The 7934-nt window shown below is 43.5% G+C and overlaps 1 long non-coding RNA gene across 1 annotated transcript; it reads right to left on the bottom strand.

Moving 5' to 3' along the window:
- Positions 1-510: 510 nt before the first annotated feature.
- LOC131921156 (uncharacterized) lies at positions 511-7133 on the bottom strand. The gene is made up of 3 exons (XR_009381872.1): positions 7074-7133; positions 5035-5194; positions 511-575 (listed from the first exon to the last, which is right to left on the bottom strand). It is a non-coding gene; the product is annotated as an uncharacterized LOC131921156 (long non-coding RNA).
- Positions 7134-7934: the final 801 nt, after the last annotated feature.

Consider the following 7934-nt stretch of genomic DNA (forward strand, 5'->3'; position numbering starts at 1 on the left):
TGACTCATGGGTAAATATATGAACTAAGACCCATTGGTGTTGTGGGTTAGCTTGTAGCCTAAGATGACAAAGATAGAGATGGGCAGTTGATTTAAGGTTTTTTGAATTGTATGCCAGACTTAATGAGAGTTTTGAACATCTGAAATTGGAAAAGGCTTCAGGGAAGGTGAGGGTAGCCTCCCCCGCCTGCCCCCAGAGTCACTGATCTGCAGATTGTCTTCTATTTCCTTCCCTTTCTTAGGAAGAGACCTTGTCAACCTCATAATGGCCCTTCTGAAGCATTGCTCTGATGACCTGTGCTATAATAATCCTGGGGAGACTTATTAGTGGGCACATTAATGTCATTTGACCGGGAAGAAAACTGAGACTCGGACATGAATTGCTTTGTTCAAGGACATGTGTTTACTAAGTGACAAACTGGAGATGAGAGTCGTTATATTGATTCCTTTCCAGCCTGAAAGCAGTTGCTCAATCTTACTTAGACCATTTCAGCAGTCAGTTAAACGGTGTCTCTAATATTGGTGTACATTGGAGTTCAGGGGATGCCATTGGAAGGGCCCTAGGTTCTTGTGTTCCTGAATGAAGAATCGAAAAGAGAAACAGTTGAAGTAGAAGCAGAGATGGTTTTTACCAGGAGAAAATTCACTTCAAGGGACGAAGGGAGCCCAAGCACAGATGAAATTTAGCTGCTCAGGATTGCAGGGTAGAGACTTTTACTTTACCTTAGCAAGGAGATTTGGAGTTTGTTTGAATAGTGTCTACTTTTTGCCTTTGTCCAATGCATTTACACCACTTCATGTGTTGTATCTCTCATTAGCATCTCAAATCTCTACTTAGGGCTGTGGGTTTTAGCATTACAATGAGCCATAGATTACTTTGCAACACTTGGATGCATCTCTGAGCCTGCACCAGTGAAACAAGCTGGAGCTGGTTTAAGTTGGCCTTCCTAGAGGGCTAGCTTGTTCTTTCCTTTCTAATTTTGCAGGAGGTCTTTTTAGATCTGTTTGCTCTATTTTCCTAGCACACACCCCAACCCTAAGCTGCCTCTTTCCTTTTTGGTTTAGTTTGGAGATTCATCTTCTTAGAATAAGGCTAACTCCTGTCCACTTTCATCTTTCCACATATCCAATGTCTCCATATAGTCCACCAACAATAGGGCAATGTTCATGCAAGATGCTCAAGGCTTTCAATAGTCTGCTCTGGATGATGTGCCCTGTGTCATCAGCTGGAACTGCCTTCTGTGTTCTCCATGTGTTTGTGCTGTTCTTTAGCAAGGACAATGTTGCTTTCTTGTTGAATACTGTACATCCTTTGAGGGCTTAGTTCAAAGGTCACGTCGTTTATGATTGTGGAACTCAAACTCAAATACCCCATACTCAATGCTGTGCACCCTTATGGAACTTGATCTCACTCCACTCCTGGCATCCAGGCCTGAGCCACCTAACACACTCAGTTCTTTGGGAAATGCCAGGAACCCAACCTCATTCTTCATGTTATTTTATATACTTAGTAAATACATTTAATGAATGAGTTTGTTAGTAAACAAGCCAGTGTTTTAGGAATGTGATAAAGCACTGATCTATATTTAATACTCATGAGAAAGTAGACCATTTTGGGGTCTGTAGAAGAGTGTTCTCCAAACTTCTGTCCCTTCAAGCATTTTGCTGTGTGACCTGCTAGATTGATCTAGACTGCTTGTTGAAAGTACCAATTGCTAGCTCTAATTCCAAAGTTTTGGTCTGGTATGACACATGGACTTTAGGTCATTTGTATGCTAACCCATGGCTAGGAGCCGTTGGCCTGGAATACCTGTCTTTAAGAATATTTTGATCAATAAAATAAATCAAGCTAGTTGAAGATTCATTCATACCAAAAGGGCTACTGTGGCTTACAGTACTGAGGCTTACAGATGGATTCAGGAGTACTTTGTGTCACAGCAGGAAGCATGTAAGTGGCATCCAGATTTCAATCTTCTTTCCCATTTGACTGCTCTACCTCTGCTACCCTACCATTGTGATTTCTTGTCTGTTGTTTTTATATTGCCATCATGTCTGCACGTCCGTTTTACCTTCAAATAGCCTCCTCCCCATTGCTTATTAGATGAACATAACTTCTTCCTATATAGACCCCCGACACACACACACACACACACACACACACACACACACACACACACACACTCTGGTTTCTCATTCTGCTTTCTCTCTTTGATTTGTTACTGAGATGCTGGCATTTTTTTTTTTTTCTGGCATCCAAACCTAGTGTTGTCTACTTTGTGAAATCCAGTGTATGCAGAGTACAGTCTGCTGGCCATGTTGCTTCCAGATGTTAAATTCTCCACCACAGAGGCAGGTAAACCTAATTAGTCTCTCTGAATCTGAATCCTCAGACTGAATGGGTGCTTGAGATCCTGTCTCCACCCACTTTATAATCCTGTCTCCACCTCCCTAGTGCTGAGATTAAAGGCATGAGCCTCTCATGAGCTTGGATCAAAGGCATGAGATCCCAAGTGCTGGGATCAAAGGTGTGAGCCACCACTGCCCAAGACTTTGTTTCTCTTTTACACTGGTTCATTCTGATATAGCTCAGGGTGGCCTTGGACTCCTGATCTTCCTGTTTCCTCCCTAGTGCTGGGACTTAATGTGTGTGCCACCACTGCCTGGCCTCTATGGCTAACTAGTGGCCATCTGCACCCTCTGATCTCCAGGTAAGCTTTATATGTCAGAACACAAACAAAATATTACACAACACCATCAGGGTAGGTATGGGTACATGTTTGGAGTACTTATTATAGTTGAGTTTTCCTGCTTCTACTGAAGAAGCAGTATCCCTTGCTTTATGTATGTAATATAAGTGACAAGGAAGGTTGTTTGCACTATAAAAAGCTCAGAAATCAAAGCCCACAGCCGCTTTTATTCTCAGTATTAGTGTCTCTTATATTATTCAGAGTGCTACTGCGTCTCTATCCCACCCTAGCTGGCTGAGGTGCTATCCATGTCTTCCTAATGGCTGTTGGCTTGGCATGTTTACTGTGGGTTGCTGTCTCCCCTCCCCTGCCACTTCTAAAGAATGTAGTCAGTCACCTTTTCTTGGCTTCTCACAGTCCTGGTACTAGCATGAGTGATCCCTCAACTTCCCACTCCTTATTTTAAGATTTTTTCCACTGTTGGGTTATGTGGCAAGAGACAGGAATCTTTGTTACTTTTCTGTTATGAAGATCTAGCCCTCACTGTTTACACTCTTGGTTATTTAATTGTATGTTTTTATTTATTCTTCTCTTATACAGTACATCCCGACTGCAGTTTCCACTCCCTCTGCTTCTCCCAGTACCCCTCCTCCTTTCCCGTCCTCTTTCCCTTCAGAAAAAAGCAGGCCTCCCAGGGATATCAACCCAACACAGCACAAGAAGATACCATAATACCAGGCATAAACCCTCATATCAGGGCTGGGTAAGACAACAGAGTAGGAGGAAAAGGGTCCCAGGTACAGGGAAAAGAGTCAGAGATACTCCCACTCTTACAAGTCCCACAAAAATCCCAAGCTAACAACCATAGCACATATATGCAGAGGATCTGGGCATGGCCCATTCAGGCTCCGTGATTGCTACTTCATTCTCCATGGATCCCTGTGAGCTCTAGTTAGTTGATTCTGTGGGCCATGTTCTCATGCTATCCTCACCCCTCTGGCTCTTACAATCCTTCTTGCCCACTTTGGTCGGGTTCCCTGAGCTCCAAAGGAAGGGACCCGATAGATAGAGAACTCCAGTTTGGGCTCTCTCTCTCTGATATGTTTGGCCATATTACCTTTTTGTCTTAAGAAGGGTAAAAGGAAAATCCAGTTTGAGAGGGTAATTGACACTCATTGCGTTCCCTGTATGGGTGAGGTGAGGAGACTCTGACACCATATTAATGAAGCCTTCATCGTCCTTCAGCTTAGTATAAAACTCTGGCTATAGCTGAGGTAGAATATTCACTACAGCTTCTTGTCAGAAAAGTTACATCACCCTTTCTTTATCCATGAAGATGCTGAAGTTCCAAGAGGTTTGGCCACTGGCTCAAGGACACAGAGCTAAGAACACACAGAAGCTAGATGGAATTTCCTGCCGGAAATACAGTTTCTATCCTCTGTTCCTCTCTGCTCAGAGTCTTGTGGATATGAAATGATATGCCCAGGGTACCAGGTGAGCTGAAGACATCCGTACCACCAGAATCCAGCCTAAAAGATGACCGCCCCCCTGGTCTTTTTGTCACTCACTCTAAGTTCTCTGGTCTCTTACTTCTCTTTGTCCAAGAATGTCAAATGGTAATAGCACATGAGCTGGAAACTACTGAATGAAAAATACTAACAGAGAAAGGAAGATACATGATGAGTAGAGACAAGTACTCTGTTTATCACCCTTGACTTTGTTACAAAAGATCTGCAAAGGACATGCACACACACACACACACACACACACACACACACACACACACACCAACTTACAGATCACATGATGGTTAATAAAACAGTGTATTAAGCCTCCCTGGTTCAACCTACCGATTCCTGAAGGAACTCAGAGTGCCCTCTCTGTGTTTTGTTTTAGGGCCCAGTACAAAAGGTTTTCACCTTAGGATAATTAACTTTTTATCATTAATATTCTGAAAAATTGAATTGTGTTGGACATAGGTCACTATAATGAGAATTTAATGACGATGTATTACAATGCAAGCTAAGCTTTGAATGTGTGCTAAAGGCGTCACATTGTCACTGACCTATGCAAATTTCCATCTCAGTGGCTCTTATTCTTTCCCACTGTGGCATCTAGCCCCCTCCCTTCTCTCCCCTCATCTCCTTAAACAATGATTCCCTCATTTTCATATTAATTGCATCACTTAGCTGAGATAATGCTCCCTCTGAAATGAGCAAAGGGATGAATCACCGAAACGGGCTATTATTCTTTTTGCTTAACCAATTTCACAGGCCCCGCACAAAGCACTGCCTTCATTTGGTTTCCCATAATTGCTTATCATTAGGCCCAGCCGCCCCACGAAGTACCTTTTTATTTATTTAAGCCTCATCTCTGATGGATGGAGAATGAGTCACTTGCATATCTGAGGAGCCCAGACTGTTCTGTGACCAGCCAGGGAGTGGTCACATCCTCAGGAGAGGCTGCAAGCATGGATGGTTCGGCACATTTCCCTTTCCCACGGAGATTCTGTAGACAGTTACTGCCATCAGGTGACCTACAGGAGTGGAGTTGCAGCCCTAGAGGTTTCCCACAATTGGGAGGGGAGAGTACTGATCTCCCAGATTAAGGTGAACAAGGCCTCCCATGTTTGCTCCTCACTAAGGATCACAGTGTCCCACACATGGGTAGGTGACGTAGCCTTTGAAAAGCTGGGCCTGGACCTTCATTTAGCAGTTTGTGCCCATCCACTAAAGCAGTATTGTAGACGATGTTATTCACCACACCATCCTTTAGAGAAAATTGCAAAGCAAGAGGGAGGGGGACAGTACATTTTCTGAGGGAAATTATGTTGTTATCAGCCGCAGCCACACTCTGAAAGACATCAAGGAGGATGGTTTTCCTCACGACAGAAAGGAAAAACTCCCATTAGCCTGTCAGGAGATCGGAGATGACATATTCCCTGCAGGCTTACAGGGAGCACATGGTATGCTTTTGTTCCTGTGGATAACAGAGCCTGTCATAGGGGAGAGCTGAGCTACCTATGGGCTTGCAATGGCCTGTCATAATATTGTTTCTCAGATTTGCCTGCTCTGATTCATATCCCCTTCCCCTTTGTTTGGACGGCTGTTATAATGTCACCTGTGCAATTCCTCCACTTTGATGCTCAGCTTTTATCAGGGTTCCTCAGCTTACTACTCACCCACCAATCAAAAGTGTGCAAGGTCTGTGTTTGTTATGCTCCTTGAATCTCAGATTGGGATGTAGCTTGTATGGTCATTCTGCTTAACACAGAAAGGAGATGGCTTTGGTGATAAACAATGGACACTTTTCTCAAGGCAGGGCTTAGTCTAGGGTACACATTTGCAGGGTGTGCTTCTTGATCTTGCAGCAATAGCAGCCCTTCAGAGCCATTAGGAACAATTATTCTCATCCCAGACAGTGAAGGAGTCAAGGTGGGTTTTCTCATGCCCTCCAGGTGACTCTATTGCTCAGTAGATGATGGGTCATTGGTCTTGGGCATTGCAGTTTCACTTGGCATCTTTTAGAAATTCATAATGCTCTCATATGTAGCATCTTGCTGGATCCTCACATTGACTTTTGAAACATAGGTTGGAGAAGGCAGGGCTGTTAGAGTTATCATGTTGCAGATGAGATCCTCTGGGATGCACAAGGCAGGGAGATCAAATTTGCACATGAGAAGTTAGGGATAGTGAGAGGAGGATTTTCTAGGGTGGTGGGTGTGGCAGTTGCATGAAGACTGTCTTAGGGTTTCTATTGCTTCAAAGAAACACTATAATCAAAAGACAAGTTGGGGAGAAAAGGGTTTATTTGCCTTACATTTCCCTATCACTGTTCATCACTGAAGGAAGTCAGGACAGGAACTCTAGCAGGGTAGGAACCTGGAGGCAGGGGCTGAGGCAGAGTCCATGGAGGAGTACTGCTTAATGGCTTGCTCAGTCTAGCTTCTGATAGAACCCAGGACTATCAGGCCAGGGTGAGCATTACCTACAACGGGCTGAGCCCTCCCCATCAATAACTAATTAAGAAAATGCCTTAAAGCTTGATATTATGGAGACATCTTCTCAATTGATGTTCCCTCCTTTCAGACAACTCTAGCTTGTGTCAAGTTGATGTAAGACTAGCCAGCACAACTGACCCCTTGTCAACTTGACATACAAACACTCCACTATTAAGCCACAATCCTTCCTTTCTTATTTGCCCCCAAGATCTCACATTAAAATCATAAATAACTTTAAAAGCCCCACAATATTTATAAATTTAAACACATTAAAACTCCAGTCTTTAAAATATCCAATTCCTTTAAAAATCTAAAGTCTTTTTAAAATTCAAAGTCTCTCAGTTGTGGGCTCCAGTAAAATAAAAAAAAAATAAGTTAAATTCTTACTTCAAGAGGGAAGAACTTGTATGTAGCTGAAAGGTTTCCTGTGTCTTGCCTGGTCCTCAGCTGCTAAGACCTAAATAAAGACACACAGGCTTCTATCATTTTTAAACTATGGCCATGGCAGGCTTCTTGCTAGCTATCCCAGTCTTATATATTAAATTAACCCATTTCTATAAATCTATACTTTGCCACATGGCTCGTGGTGGCTTACCTTTACATCTTGCTTCTCCTGGCAGCAGCTAGCAGCTAGCAGCGTCTCCTTTGCCTCTCTTTTCTCTTCCTATCTATCTGTTTGGACATTCTCCCATCACCAGGATATAGTAACAATCATATCAAAGCAAAACCAAAGTCTAAAAGTATAAATAACTCAGAGTCCAGTATCTGGATTCACTCACCATCTTCCGGTCTCTTTCAAGGGACTTAGGTCATTTCTCTGGCTCTATGTTCTACAGCACACACAGCTTGTCTTCTAGGCCCTGGCTGGCTCCACTCAACTGGTGCTGCTGTTCTTAGTGGTCATCCCATGGTACTGGTGTCTCCAAAATGTTGGTTTTTCTGCTGCAACTGGGCTGCACTTTCACCAATAGCCTCTCATAGGCTCCCTTTATAAGTGCCAAGCCTCAACTTCTCTGCATAACCTCTTCAATCCTGGGCCTTCAACTGCCACTGAGGCAACACTTTTCACCAATGACTTCTCCTGGCCTCTCACAGTGCCAAGCCTCAGCTGCTTTCCATGACCCCTTCATGCCTTCAAAACCAGGACCCCCTGGGTGACTCCTATACTACCAAGTTTAGCTGCCTGCACAAGAGACAATCTCAGCCACTTCCAGAAAACAGCTTCAGTGTGCTGACCTTAAAGAAACA

This window comes from Peromyscus eremicus, chromosome 10, assembly GCF_949786415.1.
Source record: "Peromyscus eremicus chromosome 10, PerEre_H2_v1, whole genome shotgun sequence".
Lineage (NCBI taxonomy): Eukaryota > Metazoa > Chordata > Mammalia > Rodentia > Cricetidae > Peromyscus > Peromyscus eremicus.